General features: G+C 35.7%; 1 long non-coding RNA gene and 1 pseudogene across 1 annotated transcript; both read right to left on the reverse strand.

Annotated features, from left to right (window-relative positions):
* Positions 1-6,834: 6,834 nt before the first annotated feature.
* LOC138811428 (U6 spliceosomal RNA) lies at positions 6,835-6,934 on the reverse strand (annotated as a pseudogene).
* Positions 6,935-9,394: 2,460 nt separating this feature from the next.
* LOC138811423 (uncharacterized) lies at positions 9,395-20,653 on the reverse strand. Its single transcript, XR_011367381.1, has 3 exons — positions 20,380-20,653; positions 14,322-14,372; positions 9,395-9,510 (listed from the first exon to the last, which is right to left on the reverse strand). It is a non-coding gene; the product is annotated as an uncharacterized lncRNA (long non-coding RNA).
* Positions 20,654-20,854: the final 201 nt, after the last annotated feature.

The following is a 20,854-nucleotide window of genomic DNA, read 5'->3' on the forward strand; positions in this document are numbered from 1 at the left end:
CAAGGCTGTGGGTTGCAGGAGCCTCAATGTGGCCTGACATCTGGGGAAGAGAAAGAATAGGTCAAATCTAAAGGGAAAAAGAATGAAGAGAGAAAAGAAGCAGTAAAACCTTTATCAATTAAAAACACAAGAGTTTGGAACTGGAAAAGCAGTGGAAATATTCTAAACAATAAAAATTGCTAACATGGATAGAAGATGGATCACATTTTGTCATATATAATTTTGAAAAAAAAAACATACTAGGAATGAAAATTTAAAAGTCAAAATTAAAACACTATTTGGATTATAACTAGACAGTATAGCTCAGTGGTACAACATTGGCCTAGCATATGTGAAGCAATGGTGTGATCTCCTAAGCATTACAAAGTACACCCAAAGCACACACACAAAAACCACATGAACACACACACACACACACACACACACACACACACACACACACACACACACACCACATACACACATTTGGAATATTGATATTATCATATTAAACAGAGGAAATTATCACAAATAGAAAATGTAGGTTAATATATGAAATAATATTTCTCGTACTATCTAAAAGTTTAGTAGAAATAAAATAATCACAATACACTTCTTGGATTCTTATAGATTAAGTAAACTGAAAATTAAGCAATAGAAGACATGAGAACCTTTTCAAATAAGTTTTAAATAATAAACATTTTGAAACATGTATCCTTTTATTTTGACAAAAATTTGATGTTAGTCGTGTTTTAACTCAAGATTTAGAATATTATAACCAGGTGCTCTATATCTCGCTAGGGGTGGCTATATCTCTAATCATTTCACTCTGAATATTTTTATAATAAGGTATTATACTTGCTCTGTCTCTCCCGAATTACAAACCCTATTTACACTTCCCACCATAGCTAGAAAATAGCAGCCACAAATCTCCATGCCCAGCTCAAACTTTTTTTTTTTAATTTAAGTACAAATATTTCCAAAAAGTCACCAGGTAATGTAACTTTTCTTAATAAAGTATGTGCTTCTTGAAAATACAGTATTTGTTACCTGGACAAATATGTTTATAACTATAAGAAATAAATTTATTTAAATTTACCAACCGTATAAAAATTCAAAAAATAATTTTAAATATTCACATCATAAATATTTTAAAAGCAAAATATATGTGTCTGAATAATTTACATGTGAAAAAACAAAGAAATTATATTAGCTAATCCTACAAATCTGAAAAAAGAATTACCCTAAAGAAACAAAAGAAAATATTTAAGTTCAAAATTTGAAATTTAGAAAATAAAATGAAGTGTACTCTTTAGATGACTTAAGTAACTGTAAACCCTCTGCATATAAATTTTCTTATAAAAATGCATGAACAAAGAAAGAAAAAGTACCAATTGATTAATAGCAACAGCAAAAGAATCAGTAGTTCTTATTTTGAGCATACAAAAAATCGATGGAAGAGATAACAATGTTCCTTCCATAAGAAATGTGCTTATTTATGTAACTGTAACCCCTCTGTACATTACCTTTACAATAAAATTAAATTGAAACTAAAAATAAACCAAACAATATACGAATTAAGGATTCATATAAACCATTGGTTAAAAATTTTGTAAAAAACTGCACTAAGTACCCAAGGAATATATTTTGATGATGCTACTTTAATAATTAAACTTCAGTAGAGAAGCAAAAAGTGTAAAAACTGTTACAAAGTAATAAATCAGAATATGTTACTATTCATAATAATCATAAGCTGAATTTATAGTGATAGTCAAATATGTAAGAAATGAGACAATTTGCCATACATTTGCACTTAATAAGTGAGAAAGAATTTTCTAGGTCTTTTAAAATATATCTTAAATTTAATAAAGAACCTATTCTGTCACATCATATGATAATCAGATAAAGCTGATATTAGAGCAAAGAACAGATTCTACTAAGTTTTTGTATGTTAATGTATATACTTATTTTGGTTGTGGGAACTTGTGGGGATTTCGACTTGAGTTATTGCTCTTGCTAGGCAGGCGTCATATCAGTGGTTAATTTTAGGATAGGGGTTCCCTTTCCACAAGAACATGCACCTGATCTGTCATTTTAGCCTTCCCATCATCAATGGCATCAGAGTTGCAGACCAACTTGTCTAGCTTCCTACCTTGGCTGGCCTGGATTCCGCAGTTCTTCCAATCTTAGCCTGTAGATAGTGCAGTGTGGTGGAAATGATCCAATGCACCCAGCTATAGATTGAGAAGGAGGTCCACTAAACTTTTGGCCTGGTTCTATTCTCAAGCCTCCTTAGTAGTTAAAAGTAGAGGTGGAAGCCCCTGGTGCCAAGCAGTAAGAGTATTTTTTAAAGTAACTAGACATATACATGACTTACGCTTGTGATTACCTCAGGAAAAGAATAAAAGAGCAGTGAAGCATAGAGGACAGACAGAATTTTAACTAGCTACTCAGAGGCTGAATCAGCTTAGGTAGCTACTCAAGAGGCTGAGATCTGAAGGCCACTGTTCAAAGCTAGTCAAATCATGAAAATACATGTGATTATCTCTAAAAAACCAAAAGTGGAACAGTGGCTCAAGTGGTAGAACACTACCTTTGGGCACAGAAAGTTAAGAATAATGCCTACTCAGTATCAAGCCGCAAGAATAATGAATGTATGCATGAGCACATGCACATGTGTGTGCGCGTACTCGCACGAGTGTGCACACACACACACACACACACACTCACACACACACACACAAATGAGTATTTCAATGTGAAGTTCTTTAATTTTAACCTTGCTGTACTTTATTTCCCTGTATTAGTTCACAAATTAACAAAATCAGCTAAGCACCTATTTACATACAACTCATGTTTCTCTAAAGTCTACTCTCTCTTTGGAAGTCTGCTTTTATTTGACCCAAAAGTAAATTATTCAGGAAGTCAATTCATCTCTCTCAAGTCTGTTGTATTAGATGATTTTTAGGTTCCTCCTAGGAATATGATTTTGTGTAATCCTGCATCAAGCAGCATATTTCTTTCACGAGAAGGGAAGACCCTGTCAAACAATTAATAATAGGTTTTTCTCCACCTGGCGAGCATCTGTAGTTTTACTAACTTCATAAAATTCATGATCTGTCTGTGTATGCCAAAGACTGCTGTGCAAATAAAAAGATCCTTCTCAGAACTTAGCATTTGTATACTATTCATAGGTATGAGGTGTTTAAATATTACTGAAATTTCTTTGGAATAAATAATATTCATCTTGACTATCTTGAGAAAGAAGAATTGGTTTCTCAGCACTTTAGGTAAGAACATGAGTGAAAGAAACAAAAGGAAAAGTGAAGAACAATAATCCGTATATTCAAATCAAACAAAACAACCCAAGAAAACACAAATTAATTCAGTACTCAAGAACCTGCAGAAAATGCAAATAAAAAAAACTATGACAAGCTTATGAATATCCTGACTACATGGGAGCGAACTGTTGTAAGGATAGTGCTTAAAACCCAGACTGGACAGAAAGATCTGTACACAATGCCATGCACCTGTTATTTTAAATTCCAGGAAGAATAACATAAAGTGTACTGAGCCCAAAATCAGATACAAGTAGGAAGCCAGATTCTATCTGAAAAGTAATCAGGATAATTTAAGTCTGAGGACATGACAAAGTGGTAAGAACAACCATCTTGGGGGCACAAGACACTCAATTCAAACTCTAATATTATGGGTATTAAAGAAAAAACTATTATTTTAAATAATTGGAATAAATGTAAGATTTGAGTATTTGAGTGGAGAAAAATCCATGAGAGAGATAGAATGAACCCACATTGCAATACTTTCTACTTAAGTGATAATGTTTTGTGGTACTTCAGACAAAACAGTTACCTTGCAAATGGGTATGGATGTGCACTTGGGTGACGGAAATACTCTACTTACACAGGGGTAAATTAAATAGATTTTTTGGGATAGATTGCACTTCTTGAACTAAGAGCCTAGGTGATGTCCCTGAGCTTTTTCTCTCAAGGCTACCACGCTACCACTTTCAGCCACAGTTCCAATTCTGATTTTCTGTCGGTTGTTTGGAGATAAGAGGCTCATGGACTTTCCTGCCCAAGATGGCTTCAAATCACAATCGTCAGATCTCAGCCTCCTGAGTAACCAGGATTCCAGCCATCAATGATTTTAATAATTTAGTAAATTGTGCAGTTCCAGAAGTTATATATTATCTTTATAACCTGTGTAATATATGTGTGTATGTATATATCAATGCATACGGATAGAAATATTTTAGCATATTTTTGTATCTACAATAGATTTGTGAAATAATCCTTCATTATAAAATAAAATGGTAGCCAGGCGCCGGTGGCTCATGCCTGTAACCCTAGCTACTGAGGAGGCTGAGATCTGAGGATTGCAAGTTAAAGCAGACAGGAAAGGAAAGTCTGAGAGATTCTTTTTTTTTTTTTTTTTTTTTTTGGGTCTGGTCGTGGGGCCTGAACTCTGGGCCTGGGCGCTGTCCCTCAGCTCTTCAGCTCAAGGCTAGCACTCTACCACTTGAGCCACAGTGCCACTTCCGGCTTTATTCTGTTTGCTTATGTGGTGCTGAGGAATCAAACCCAGGGCCTTGAGCATGCAACGCAAGCGCTCTACCACTGAGCCACCTTCCCAGCCCAGTCCGAGAGATTCTTATCTCCAATAAACCACTCAAAAACCGGAAGTGGCACTGTGGCCCAAGTGGTGGAGTGCTCGCCTTGAGCTGAAGAGCTGAGGGAGAGCACCCAGGCCCAAGTTCAAGCCCCACGACAGACGAAAAATAAATAAATAAAAAAAAAATTAAATGGAAACAAAAGTTAATAAGGAGCAAAACAAAGGGAATTGTCACACGTTTCTTGTTGTTGAATATAATATGAATTGTGAGAATCAGTTTGGCAAAATCATCTCTACTTTAACAAAATGGATAATAACTATTAAATCCAATTCATCTATTTGCCCTTATTGTGCATCCTCACACATGAGTGTCAAAATCAAACCACGGTTTCTGCCTTCGTATTTAACTCACCTGTTATAAGTTAGAGGATAGATGAAGTAATCAAATAAAGATTAAAATAATAGTAAGTGAGGCTATGAGTTAGAGCTGAAAATGATTTTAAATATGATAATAGCTAATTAAATTGCATATTTCTTACCTTTACACTATTGTCATGTCCCTCATTCCCACATTAGAAAAGTACATAGAAAGTTCTCACTAAACGCATTATCCTGCCCATGTAATTGTAACTCCTCTGTACAGTATGTTCACAAATAAAATTAAATTAAATTTAAAAAAATAAATAAAAAATAAATAACCAAAAAAAGAAAGTTCTCACTAAATAATATGTACAATTATGAAAAACACTATTGAAAAAATATGGGCACCATGTGGTTTTAGCTTATTGTGACCTGTAGGGGGTAGTGTGTTTTTGAGGATTTGCAATACGTTCTAATGGAGATGAAGAGAGGGATGTGCTTATTCTGGAAAACTGGCTAGAAGATTGTTCCCAGAAAGATAGTGATGAATTCTTCCAAAAGGTTACAGTAAAATCACTTTCACAACCATGTTCACTGCTGCACTATTCACTGTAGAAAACTTAAGGAAACAGCCCAGATGCCCTTTGGCAGAGGGATGGTTAGAGAAAGTGTGGCACATATACACAATTGTATTGCACCCATCCATTATGAAGACTGTTACATTATTTGCAAAGAAATGGATAGATCTAAAAATATGTTAAGTAAACTAAGTCAGAGACACACACACAAAGGACCCATGTTCTGTCTCATATTTGGAAGATAGAACTTTATACAAGTTTTCACAACAATATCAACCAAAGCATTCTATTTGCAGAGAATTTAAAAGGTGTATTTTCTTATAAAATTGAATTTTTAATCCAACAAAATGAATACCAGGAAACTATCATTTAAGATATGAGGGGAATTCAAAGGGAAGGATTAAAAAGAGTTATGGAGGAAAAGAGTGAAGGCATAATATTCAATACAGATAGTATGACAGTAGAAAAAATTAAAGTGGGGTGAGATTTGGAAGGGTGTGGTGAAGTTATGTAAAGATCCATTGTACTTAAAAACTGATTTGTTGAATGGAAATTCACTTGTACAATTATTTAAGATAATAAAAATATAATTAAAAACAATAGAGACACTTTATCTTAAACTGTGTTCTCTTAAACCATGAGTCAATATAATAGTTTCCTCCTTAGAAATGTTCTTTGCAGGTATTTTCCTCACAGTAACAGAAAAGTGATCAACACAATGCATATCAATACATTACATTGCACATCATAAAGAGACACACTATAAATTCTATTTCCATCTCTTTTAAAAATAAAATGTTTTGCTCTATAAATTGATCAGAGGCATGGATTTTGTGGCTAGTTAGTTCATTGCACATGTCTCTCTTCCTCTCTCTCTTTCATGGTTCTCATAGATAATATGATTGCTCCATAATTATCCTAACTTATTTTGCTTTTATATTTTTGGTTGCATCATTTCACTTTCTGCTCTGCCATTTCCCAAATCATTTACATAGAAGGTATTATTTCCTATTTTCTCATTCCTAGAATAAGCTGCACATGAAGACACCATTGGTCCTCATTTTCAGTCTGTACCTTTTAATACACAGGAAAATCTTTCCTCTGCTTTCTATCAGTTCTCTACTTTCCAGTTAGAATAATTTAGAATAGTAAAAATGGAAAAAGAGAAAATAAATCATTGTGAAAAGAATAACTTTTAATTATATGAATCGCATGTGTTGTTACACTTGTATTTTTGTAATCAACTTTTTAATAACTGTTTTTCATTTCTTGCATCTGAAGGATGAAAAATATGGAATACTTCGCATATTTTCATATCATCCCTGTCCAAGTGGCATGTTAATCTCTATATTGTTGTAATTTATGTATACGTGCTGCTGAAGCATGTAGTATCCTGTAAATTTAAGTAGTTAATGATGTAATCTTTATACAGGCATATATCCTTGGTTGCCTATTTGTAACAAGGAAACCTTATTGTTACTAACAATGCTATTGATCTTATTTCTCTGACATTCTGTGTATAGTGGAAAAAACATATTGTTCGGTAGATTGCTCACACTTGCAATTATTTGCCAATGACTATTTTAAATCTTTTTCATTTTAAATTTCATCATATTTTGTAGCCTTTATAGCTAGGTTCAAAGATATGGCTTTTCAAGTACTTATTTATCAACTGAGTTAGCTTTGTGGAGCTAATGGATTCAAAGTAAGCCTTGCTGAAGAGCTACTTCTAAACTTTTGCAGCTTAAAATTTCCCAAATGAGGTCTTACTGGCACAAATGTCTACTGACCCTTTACCCTTCTTCCATGTAGTAACAGACCAACCAGAATATCTTACCCTGACAGCAAAGATTATCTTACTGGAAAAAAAAACTAATCTTAGTTACAAGGGATCATAGAGAAATAAACAGTTCTGAGTAGAAAGTATTTTATCAAAATATAATTGTTTATTATACCTACCATTTCAAAAGTAGCTAAAGCCAAGAAGGTGAAAAAAAAATTGTTCTTATGCATGATTACCTAATGTCCTGACCTGTCTACCATCCAATCAGGCAGGAACTTACACTACTGAATTTCTACCGCCAAATATTTCCATAGCTCCAGGAGAAGTCCATATTTTTCCTTGATATTAGGCCTTAAATTGGTAATGTTTTAATCACAGTGTTTCCTCTTGCCTCTAGGCTGTAAATCTACAAATGGTAAAGCTTTAGGTCTAACTCTACCAAACTCTGAGGTAGAGATAATGGAATAATACTGTAAAACAGAGTTGCCTTTGATACCCTAACCACAACAGAACAATGAAAAACATTTCCTTAGATTACATACAGTTATATATTTTATATTTATATGTGCTAATTTTATGTTTCACACAATGAAACTTGCTAGAATTAATCGATAATTTGACAAATAATTTGATATTTATTACAATAAATAGATAGGAATATAAATAATTAGGTTTAGAATATTTATTAGAATATAAGAAGTACAAATGCAATGTCTTCGATATAAACTTGTGATACCTTCTAAGTGTTCTTAGTCTCCTGAATTCACATGGTAAAAGAAAATGTTGTTTTCCTTTAATCTGTAAGGGATTTTACTCTGCTGCTCTGTATATTGTTTTAACTCGCTGGACTCAGAATGGTTTTCCCCATATTTCTGATCATACCCAAATTTTGCTGATATGATGTCCAAAAGGTATTATTCTTCTACAGGATCCACGCGTCCTAGGATCCTAGGTCCTAGTTATCTGTATCATCAGATAAGAAGGGCAAGTATTCACACCTAGGCCCATGCCACATGCCAACAGAAAGTAATTGAAGACTCATCTCAACTCCTCATTTCCTATAATAATTCAGGGCCCCAATTACACAGGATTTAGCAGTAAGCAATTGTGAAATGCAAGGCAACTTAAAATGAAAGATGAGATCACAAAATCTGAGAGAAACTACTGTAATTCACACTTTCAATTTACAGATGACCAGCCCATATTAGTGAACAAGATCACAAATGTCACAAGAATATTTTTAATACCCCTCTCCTAATGATTAATGAAAGATTTCAGTCCAGTATAAGTAGGCCAAAAATTAGTTCCTGGAAGGATAGATCCATAATTTTTCTACCAAGGATAGGAAAACTTGACTTAGAAGTCAAATATAATTCAGAAAAACATGCATGCCAGCAAGTGCTTTACCACTGAGTCACCTTCCCAGCCCCTCAAATAAACTTTTTAAAGGCACATTCGCCAAAATGACATTTGACAATTATATACTTAGTAACATTAAAAGTTTTTCAAGTGGAAGGAGCAAGTTACAATAGAGTTGATTTATTATCCTGCACTAATACCAAACAGGTTCAACCATTCCTTAAATTATAGAAATAGTAGCCCCGACCATTTGTGTTGTTCAGTAGATGCCTTCCAGAAATGTGTTACCTAGATCAGCCTCCCATATTTCAAGCCTAAACATTAGCTAATAAAGTAAATTTCATCAAATAATAAAGTACATTTTAAAAGATCACGAAGTTGCCTTATCATGTTGTTTGATGTTTTCCTTAAGAAATATGACTTTAAGTCTTGAATATGGGTACTCATGAGAGATGTGACAAACATAAAATCTGTCTTCTATTTCTATCATATTCCTCCACAGTAATAAATTTTAGTTTTCTTCTTTTCCCAAAAGTTATACGTAGTAGAGAATATTATCCCATGTAAAGTAAAATAATCACAAACCATTGTACAAAGCCATTTATAAAAACTGGTAGTTAGGAAAACATTCTAAGCCATTTTTAAACTTTCTTGTTGAATAAAGATTAATCTTCCAAATGGAGGAGAATAAAATCATGTCTAGGTGCTTCACGTCTCCAGTCTTGCAAATTGTTATTGCAGATGAATTAATTATGGAAATATAAGCTGATATCAGTTCAAGTATATGCAGGATTGAAATGCCATAGAATGTATATAAACCTGTCAAAGTATGAACAGACAGTTTAACAGAATGACTATCAAGAAGTTGAAACCAGAGAAGAATATTAGTAAAAACAGAATGAATGAAAAATGAAAAAGTGGCAAGCACAACTAGAATACTCAATGTACACATGTGATAAAGGAAGTGGTAAATCTGAAATAAATCTTGGAGAAGGAGTTGGTTGAGAATGATAGAAGGAGTGACTCTGATCCAGGAGCATTGGACAATTACATGGACATATTTAATTGTAACACAATTGCACAACCTTTTGAAATTTATTTAAAAGCACAACAAAAATCAAAGACATAAAAATCACAACCAAACAGCAAACTCTACAGAGTATGAATATGATCTCTCAAAATATTAAATAGTTAATCAAGGGCAGTATGTGAAAAGCAAACCAACTGTTCAAAGAGGGCAGTTTGGGGTAGGGGAGAATTTTGAACAGATTTAAATAGATTGTCTAAGGTTATAAATCACCTACATCTGCAGCAAATATTTTCTAATGGGAGATCTCTTTGTCTGAACTGGATATTCCAGTCCTGAGATACATTTGATAGCTGGTGAATATAGAATGGAAGAAACAAGATCAAAACCCATTACTCTGTTGGAGAGAAAACAGTCCTCTATGTTTTCTCTAATCTCTCTTTACTACTCTTTTTCATACTTTTCAGTCAAGTGATTTTGAATTATATCTTTCCTTCTTTGTTCTGGCAAAATAATCGGTCAAAGTAATTCACTAAAGATTATTTGCCATTTTTTCTATTATGCTGTTTATTTGTCCAAGCGAGTCCATTAAACTTCCCTCTTGCATTTGGTTGCCACGAAAACCCAACATCTATGATAATGAGGACAAACTCTCAGGTAAAACCTTTTCTCCAAAAAACCAGTCCAAGAAGCTGTGATCACAAATATTTAGCTATACTGTTTTTTCTTTTACCTTGAAAGTATTCTTATGTCTAAAGTGCCCACAAAAATAAGTACTCCACCACTTTTTGGTTCAATTACTTCTAACCTCAAAGATATAATTTGCTAACAAGATGCTTAGAGGAAAGCGAAGAATACTCCACTTTTATCTTCTCACTTAAGATTCTCGTTAGATACCATATCAGGAACAGTGAAGTTATTCTTTTCAAAATTACTTCAATATATTATTTTTCTCTTGGTCTTGCATTTGCTTAACAAGATGTATGGAGAAGAATAGAGTTAAATCACCGATACCTTGGATGACAGTGTCTGTTACAAAGGACAATACTTCGATGACCTATTTCTATGTCCTCCTCTTAGCTCTTACCTGATTTCCAATTAATCACAGCTTCTTGGGTTAAAGTCTAGTGAAGTGGAAGGACTATAAGACCTCTCCCACTGCTACGTCTTCATGGTTTCTCTTTTAAAACTATTTTATTTGGATGTGGAACTTATTTTTATGTCTTCATTCGATCTAGTGTGCATTGAAGTGAGACAAATAGGCTCTGTAAAACCACTTTATGTAGGTAAAATATTAAGACAATCTATTTTAAAAAGTTTTGGCCTCCCTCCATTGCTGAAGCTAATACGCTTAGCTAGGGCTTCGAAGAATACTGTTTTCTTACTTTTTCCATTTGCTCTTCTTTTCTGATCCCAAAACTTTTTGGCTTATGTAATAAGAGAAGTCTTCACAGTCTCATGTTAATAATGATATTATATTTTTGAGCCACTTAGAAATGCGAAATCATTTGTTTGAAGTATCCAATCAGATTTTTTTCTGTGTTTCAGTGCTTTATATGCAAAGACATTGTGGAAAGTATTATAAACAGAAAAGTGTAAACCCAATATCTTCTTTCATTGTGGAGGGCACTTTCCCCTAAACAGTTTGCACACAATTATCTTTTTCAGAGAATTACTGTTTAGTAAGTAAAGGTCAAATCACAATTTTGATGTCTTTTTTTTTTTTTGGCGGTCGTGGGGCTTGAACTCTGGGCCTGGGCGCTGTCCCTCAGCTCTTCAGCTCAAGGCGAGCGCTCTACCACTTGAGCTACAGCGCCACTTCCGGTTTTCTGGTGGTTTATTGGAGATAGGAGTCTCATGGTCTCTCTTGCCCGGGCTGGCTTTGAACCGCGATCCTCAGATCTCAGCCTCCTGTGTAGCTAGGATTACAGGCGTGAGCCACCAGCGCCCGGCTTTGATGTCTTTTTTTAAAGAACTTTGAATTTAAATTCCACTACAACCTTGTTTCACACAGTAAGAGTATATTTTTTGGGTAAGGAAAATTCTCAAGGTAACCTACAGGATTTACAGCAAGGTTTGTGAGGTTTGTCTGTTTAGTGTGAAAAAGAGCCATCTTCACCCACATCACTCCCTCTCAGCTAAGTCTCCATGGATTTCTTTGCATGAAAGCCTATTCTCCCAGGCAATTTTATTTTTTTTAATAGGCTAAGTTGTTAAAAAGTTTGAACAATTAAAATTTACCTGTCATAACTTTAAAACTCTTTTGAAATTCCTTTAACAGAATCGCGAATTCACCAATCCTAATTCCATCTTTACCATATTAAACAGTTAAATGTTGTTTTCATGATATCATGTCCATGCAACTATTATTTTCCAGGGCCTTTGTTATGTTATATATATGACCATATATGCTGATGCTAAGCAAAATAAAATCCAAGATATGGAAACAGAGATTTTTATTTGCGGTTGTTGTTTTTAATGTACTATGTGATTTCTATTTTCTTTTGACATTTTTCCCTATGGTTTATTCCCTGCTGTATTTGATTTGGATACCCTGTGTACTGGTATACATTTACCTTAATTACGGAAAGGAATAGGAACAACAAAATGGTGAGAAATAGGACAAAGGGCAAACCAATGCAATAACAATGCTCTCAAGACAATATGATGAAAATGTACATTACAACTTGTGAGGGGTATTGTGGTGACGGAAAACTGAGAAAAATGAGAAAGGGGATAACAAGTTTGAAACATTATGTATTCACTACCTTACAATTACTGTAACTCCACTGTACATAACTTTGACAAGAAAATTAAATTAAATAAATAAGCTTCATGAAATAAAATTTCACTGTATTGGTATAGTAAATATTATTATTTTTTAGTAACTTTTAAAAATCAATACTATTTGGCATTAAATTTGAATTAATTACACCTTTTTAATCAGAGGGCCATCAACTTGAATGTTATCCAACTAGACAATATTTTCACAATATACTTGCCAATATTTTGTAAAAAGAATAAATTTAAAATTTCTCATACAAAAACAGTAAACAGTTTCATTCAATGGAAACCCATAACTTTTAAAAGTAAATAAGTTGTTAAGAGGACAGAATATATGTGTTCTTCAAAATTCCTATGACTAATATCTACTCATTTTCAAATTCTGAACATTCCTACCTGAGAGATTCAAAAGAATACCTGTTTGCATGTTATGTAATTCTGCAATAGATTCATATTCCAATGGGTTGCTACAGATTGAGAAATAAACAGAAAAATAGCCACATTCTGGTAAAGGATAAAACTATGATGCATCTGTAATAATTAATTTTTCAAGAGTAAGCAATTGTTTATCAGGGTAAGCTATTATTTATGTGACCATCAATCCGAAGACTTATGCCATAAAGTCATCATACCCCAACAGTTTCCAAGGTGTAGGGTGCACCTCAAAGGTTCCCTTAATTTACAACACTAATAGCTTATCTTTATTGTGAAAAATACTACACCTCTGCTAATGTGATGCCCTCCATGTTCTGGAAAGAACACCACAATAAACTGTGTTGCATCATTTTCCCACCCCTAGTATTCTTGAGATCAGACCATTTGCAAATATTATTTATATTTATACTTTTTTAATTACCATAGATATTCAGGATGCTAAGAGCGCAATGTTACAGTTCAAAGCAAACCCAGGCAGGAAGGTTCCTTAGATGCTTATCTCCAATAAACTTCTCAGCAAAAGCCAGACACAAGTGGCACTGAGATTGAAATGGTAGGGCACAAGCCTTGAGCATGAACAGGCTCAGAGACAGTGTCCAGGACCAGAGTTCAAGCACTAGGACAAACCAATAAAACAAAAAAATGAAAACAAACCCCCAATCTAGCATTTTTCTCATTGTATACAGAGGCACATAATTAAGGGAATTGCTTCCTGTGTTACATAGGTAGAAGAAAAAGATGTCACACAATTATTCTCCTCATACTATGTTATACCAAAGCTTCAAAAAATTGCTTTTGATAAATTTATAAATTAATATCATGCATTTCTTGGCAACTCTATCTACATTATTCACATTATCATTTTATACATGAATTGTTGGAATTATCTATTAACTAATTTCTAATTATATCTCTCTTGAAAGAATATTCTAGGCAAGTAGACCGCAAGAATCATTTGTGAATTTGTCAACTAAACCCTCTATTTAAAAATAATTTTGGGGCTGGGAAGGTGGCTCAGTGGTAGACTGCTTGCCTTACCGGCATGAGGCCCTGGGTTCGATTCCTCCACACCACATAAGCGAAAAAACTCGGAAGTGGTGCTGTGGCTCAAGTGGTAGAGTACTAGCTTTGAGCTGAAGAGCTGAGGGAAAGTGTGCAGCCCCAGAGTTCAGGCCACACAACTGACAAAAAAAGAAAAGAATTTTGAAATATCTAATAGAATATGAAATTACAAACAAAACCAAAATATTTATTTTAAATCTCAATTCTAATTTAGCAACATTTACAAAGTCCTACATTAGATAAACTTTGCTATTTCTCCAGGCTTAAGCCTTTGTAATCCTTCATCATTTCTTTGGAATCCAACAGAATGATGATTACTTACTTTCTCAAATTTTGGAAGGTAATCATGAGTCATTTTGCATCTAGGAATGTTCTGTAATGGAGAGAGAATTTAAAACACAAGTGAGGATTATATATGAGTTGCATTTCAATAGGAAACTTGACTTCGCAAAAAATGACAAAATTAGCCCAGCATTCCAACTGTGTATTCCTTTCTTGTTTGGTTTGTTTTATTAAGACAAAATTATACTACCTGGTCCAGGGAAGGTATCACTATGTAATTCCACTCTCTAATCTTCTGTTTTAGTCTGAGTGCTAGAATTCTAGGCTTATATCACATTGCCCTGCCATAGTTTCTTGTTGTATTTAATCTAAATACAGATTACCAATTCTGAATTTCTCCAGTGATATTACCCACTACACTGCTCAGACTGTTCCTGTACAATTTTCAAACATTTTCTAACATTTGACACAGGATATGAACATTTTCAGATGCACCTGCGGGGTCTCTGATTCATTCCTCAATGGATCCGATACCTTTAATAATGATTACTTGACTCTCTTACTATCTCTGGTCCCTACCTATGTAATATTCTCAAATACTTTTGAAAAAAGTAACTTGAGGACTTTCTAATATTAAAAATTATCACATAATTCTAGTCTTACTCAGGACATATTTTCTATTGTTTTGTAATTTTTCTACATATTATGAGAGTCATTTCATTTGTGCATTTGTGTGTGCACATATAAGTGCCTCTGTGTGTATGTGTATGTTTGTATATATGTACACAAAAGCCTCAAGCTCTTATTCATAAATCTTGCTCATGACTGGTATTCCATCACCTGAGCCATTCTTCCAATACAGCTTTTGGCTCCTCAATTATAGGTACTGTTGCAAAGACTGTTCTAGCCTAGCTGGTTGCAAACTGAACTTCCCAGACTCCATTACATTCTTAGGTTTTATTTCTCCAGAAGTATCAACTTTTAAGCTATAAACATTTTTGTGAGTGTAAAGTCTATGCTGTAGCCGAGATTTTTAACTCAAGAATTCAAATAAAGATAGATTAATATACCCATTACATATCCTGAGTGTACACTGTTAGAAATGTGATCGTAAGCTGAGTGGTGGTGAGATCTGAGGATTGGGGTTCAAAGCCAGCCCGGGTAAGAAAGTACTGGAGACACTTTTCTGCAATTAACTACAAGAAAACTGGAAGTTGCACTGTGGATCAAGTGGTAGAGCATTAGCCTTGAGCTGAATAGCAGAGGAACAGTGCCCAGGCCCAGAGTTCAAGTGCCAAGACCACCACCAACAACAATAAATATATAAGGAAAGAAAAAGAAATATCATCTTAGCCAGCAGTTCATTGCTAGTATAAGCCCTGTTCTCTCAAGATGGATTTTTTTTCCATTTAAGTCCATGCTTTTATATCTGACTTGCATTGGAACCAGAATTATACTTCCATTCTACTTTCTACAGAGTTGTGTGATTAGCAAGTGTGATTTAGAAAGGGAGTGGCTTCATACTTCGTGTTCCACCTAGGAGTAATGCTTTCTCTACATCACTCCCATAAATCTACATACTGGACTTGGCTTTATTGTTTCAATATTGTCTTATTTGTAGAGTCTTCTATAGTGTATTGAACCCATATACTTTAACACAGAACTTCTCTTTCTCCTATTATTGCTATAGTTTCCCTTACTGTTAATTCATATACACGGGAAATAATGTGCTGTACATACACTCACAAAAGGAATGATCTGAGAACCTTCTTCCCATTTACAATTCACTTTAATTTACAGAGACCTTAAAAAGTTTGAACTCAATATACTCATGGATAATATATTTATAAGCAATATAATTTTCATATTTTCTCTTTACTAAGTTTTCTCTGAAACACGTGTTACCTCATGTCCAAAGGTGTCCTTGTGTTATTTCAGTGAAGCCAGTAAACATTTATTATACCTCAAGCAGCACCATCAATTGTTACTGGAAGTAATGGTAACTGGATGTGGAAACTGATCCCAGGAGAGGAATGGAACATAGAGGAATGACAAAGTTCAAGTTAACTTGTGCTTTCCTTTTTACTGTACAAGAAAAGAATCCCAAGGCTTGAAGGAAACTCTGTTCTTGATTTTTTCGAATATGTTCTTTACTCATATAAAACTTTTCTGTAAAGTTCTAGTTGAGAGTATTACAAAAATAATATGCCATTTGAAAGCCATCATAGAACAAAAGGAAATAACGTTGTTTAAAAAGTGTTCTACTGCAAAGAAACAAAGACATGGAGGTTTAAAGTGCCTTATGGATGGATATTTCACCCCTGAGAGGAATCACTATTTGCAGGAGTCAGTTATCAATTTCTTTAGTCTGGTCCTGAGTTCTCCAGAGCAATAAGGATTCCAGAAAAGCAGGATCCAGTGAGTATGATCACCAAAAGGAGCCTCTTTTCAAATGAGTACTCCTTTAAGGAGGATCCCAAAGAAATATCTGGGTTTTTTTGTTTGCTTGTTTGGTTCGTTTGTGCTGGTTCTGGGGCTTGAACCCAGAAGCTGGACCCTGTCCCTGAACAATTTTCTTTCCTGCCCACCTGCCCCCAAAGCTAGTACTCAACTGCTTGAGCCAAAACTCTACTTGTGCTTTTTTGGTGTTTAATTAAAAATGAATTTGAGAGACTATCCTGCCTGGGTTAGCTTTGAACTAAGATAGTAAAAAAGCTAAGTGACATCAACTGAATAGACTTCTCTTTTGAAATAACTAATATTTGATGAAATTTTTGGTAAAGCTAATATTTGACTATTTTTAAAAGTAGAGAATATGTCCAGCAAAGAAGCCATAAAGTAAGTAATTCAGCAAAAGTAGGTGCATTGAATCATTTTGGAATTTATTTTTCTGCTTGGGAAGATTATTAATTTTGTCGTTCCTTTGGGGGAAACAAAGTCATCTTTCACTTTATTTGTTGGTCATGGGGCTTGAACTCTGATCCTGGGCGCTGTCCCTCAGCTCTTCAGGTCAAGTTGAGTGCTCTACTACTTTTGCTACAGAACCACTTCCGGGTTACCTGTGCTTAATTGAAGATAAGGGTCTCATGGGCTTTCCTGACCAGGCTGTCTTTCAACCACAATCCTCTGGTCTCAACATTCTGAGTAGCTAGTATTACAGGCGTGAACCACCAGCACCTGGCTCATATTTGCATTTATGTGCACTGAATGACACTATGTAGACAAACAATGGAAATTTGAACCAAATGATGCCATTGCAGCTTTTCAGAAAATTTGAGGTAGCAATAATATGTCCTCCTTTTCCATTCTGTTACATTAATGACTCATTAGCTATGGGATCCCTCCATTAACATCCTCTACCATCTGTATTGGTGTATTTAGTATCAGGAAATGTTCATAGAGAAATATAGAAAGACAGATTTTTAGAAAGCAAAGGATATCGAGTATGAAAGAACAGCATAGAGAGAGATACATTTATCACACAGAGATTAATAACTAGCCTAAGAGATTTAGAATGCTAAAGGCAATGAGGAATAAGCCTAGTTGAAAACTAGTTCTTCAATAACCAAAATTGTTTTCTAGAACAATTTCTGGTATACCTTAGTTACTATCATTTATTCCTTCCATCTGGAGTTATTTTTTCTCTTGTGTCACAACTGTTAATTAGCCTCTGCCTTTTTTTGCAGTCACTGACCAAAAAGGTTTCCAAATGTCACTTAGATTACCCTTCTCTTTGTGATTAGCAGTGACCACACAAAATCCTGGAATCTTTGAATTTCCAGAATTAATCTTCACCTGAAATCTAAGCACATTACTGGCATTAATTGCTGTGACCTAATGACCTAATGAATTAGGGACTGCTGTCAGGTTTCAGTTTGGAAGGAGCAATTATATATTCAAAGTAGGGATTCTTTATTTTGCATTTACTAGTTTTTTCTTTTATATTGTGAAAATACTGTACAGAAGGGTTACAATTACAGGGGCAAGATGAGTACATTTCTTATCAAGCATTGTATCCTCCTCCTTTGGTTCCCCTTCTGACCCCCTCCCATCCTCCACCTGCCCCCAGACCCAATCCTCCTTCCCATCCCCCCCACCAAAGTTGTAAAGTTCGTTTTTGACATAACGACTTGCATATCTCATTGTTGCAATGGGTCCACCTGTATCCCTATTTAAATGACGTGTTTTTTCCCTTCCCCTCCACAAATTATATCATTATCAAGTACAGTGAAAGCAAGGGTTATACCCTGGGTGAGGGAAATACAAAACAACCAAGAAATAATTTATAAATGTGTTAGAAAAATATCACATGAAAGAAAAAAACATTTAAATACATATCTTAGGGTTCATTTCCCTAACAGCAACTTATCTGATCATTTCTGCTTGACTCAGACATACACTAGTTATTGCAAATAAGGGAAACCCAGGGCTTTTTTTTTTCCTTCCTTCCTTCCTTCCTTCCTTCCTTCCTTCCTTCCTTCCTTCCTTTCTTTCTTTCTTTCTTTCTTTCTTTCTTTCTTTCTTTCTTTCTTTCTTTCTTTCTTTCTTTCTTTCTTTCTTTCTTTCATTCTTTCTTTCTTTCTTTCTTTCATTCATTCTTTCTTTCTTTCTTTCTCTATTTTCCTTTCTTTCTGTCTTTCTGTCTTTCTTTTTTGCTCAAGGCTAGCCTTCTACCACTTGAGGCACAGCACCACTTCCAGTTTTTTTTGTTTATGTGGTAATGGGGAATTGAACCCAGGGTTTCATGCATGTTAGGCAATCAATGTACCATGAAGCCACATTCACAAAGCCCTAAATGACTTTCTTAAGATGGCATTACATTTTCATTCCATAACTATATCATAATTTTGGCCAGGTGCTAGAAAATGATGTAAAAAACAATACAATACAGTAAGTCCAGGAAGGTTGGATGGAAAATGAATAACCATCATGGTCTAGCCAGGGCACAGAGGGGCTTACGTCATGGAGCTGTTTCAACAGTCTGAGCTTGACAGCTCCTGACCCACAGCCCACTTCCTGAATGAGAGGGCTACCTTGGGTTCCAGGCACATAGGGACACTGGGCCACCTCATCCAGAAAACATTCCACCAGTTACTATGTGAGAGACGAAGAAAGAAAATCAGAATTATGCTTAAGTTGGGTGCCAGTGGCTCAGAACTCTAATCTTAGCTACACAGGAGGCTGAGATATGATGATCATGGTTCATAGCCAGTCCGGGCAGAAACGTCTGTGGGACTCTTATCTTCAAACAACCACCAGAAAACCGGAAGTGCGCTCAAGTGGTAGAGCACTAGCCTTGATCTGAAGAGCTTGGGAACGGCGCCCAGGCCTAGAGTTCAAGACCCACAACTGACAAGAAGTGATTCCCACCACATCAAATGGACTGAATAGCACCCATTGTCCCAAGGAGCATGGTAGAGAAGTCAGGCTGAGCTTCCTGTGACCTTGAGGTCATAAGTAGGTCACCCAGCTTCTCTGTGCATCTGTTTCCTTAGCTGAAAAACTCAACAGAGTGAAGAATCCCCTTCCTCATGGGGATAGAGTAATGATGAGAGCCATGTTTTGTTTCATAATCCCACACCTGTTGCACAATTAATAACAGACCCCACCTAAGCCTTTTCCGGGTATCTTCCTGTCATATGCTCACAGAATTGCCGAGAACCTTATCTGAAGGATGCTCCCTCTGTGCCTAGCCATGCTCCACAGAACCCTCTGTATGAATCCCTTGTTTCCTCACAACTGTCCTCTGAGGAGACTGAAGTCTGATGGTTTCGGCACTATCCAGAACTTCATCTGTGGTCAAGAATCTGCTGGCATGGACTAAAAGTTTGGGATAATCTATCTAAACCAATAACTGAGCATGGCGCTATATGTCTACCATCCCAACTACAGAGGACCATGCTTGGTGGAGCATACCTGTCACAGATAGGAGGACCCCGATCCAGCACAGCCTGAGTCTCTATTGAGTCTCTTTCTCAGAAATGCCCAAGACAGAAAGGTGGCTCCTCAGAGCCAGGGAGAGGAAACAAGCAGGGGTCAGGGGGACCCCAGCGGAGTGTCTTACCAGCGGCAGGGGTAGTGTTGGGGCAGCCACTCACCTGTGCTGCTCAGAGAAGCTGTTGGCAGCTGTGACAGGTGGGAAGAGCAGTGATGGAGGTGGCATTGTGGATACATGGGCCCAGAGCAGAAGACCAGGGGCAGGGACCTGGTTGGGGCCTTATGACTGCTGGCAGTGCTCCATTGCCTGAGGTTTGAAACCCAGCACCGCAAGAAGTGGGGAGGGAGGTGGGGCGCTGGTGGGAGCATCAATTTCCTACTATACTCCAAACTCTCCTCAAGTCTCTTGCTGATCACTCAACCACCTCTACCTTCCTCAACTTCTGGTAGTGTTGTAAACAAACAGAGGGAATCCTGGTGCTCCCCCGCATCATGGAATGCAGGCGTGGTCACCATTCTTGTATCTCATTGGTCAGAAAGGAACATGAAAGAATGGGGGTGTGACTGTAATCCTGTGATGCAAGCAGTATGGGCAGAGCAAGATGACAGCGGCTCGCCTAGCCTTTTTTCCCAAGG

Source organism: Dipodomys merriami, unplaced genomic scaffold (genome assembly GCF_024711535.1).
Source record: "Dipodomys merriami isolate MVZ:Mamm:240054 unplaced genomic scaffold, mDipMer1.0.p SCAF_526, whole genome shotgun sequence".
In the NCBI taxonomy this organism is placed as follows: Eukaryota; Metazoa; Chordata; class Mammalia; order Rodentia; family Heteromyidae; genus Dipodomys; species Dipodomys merriami.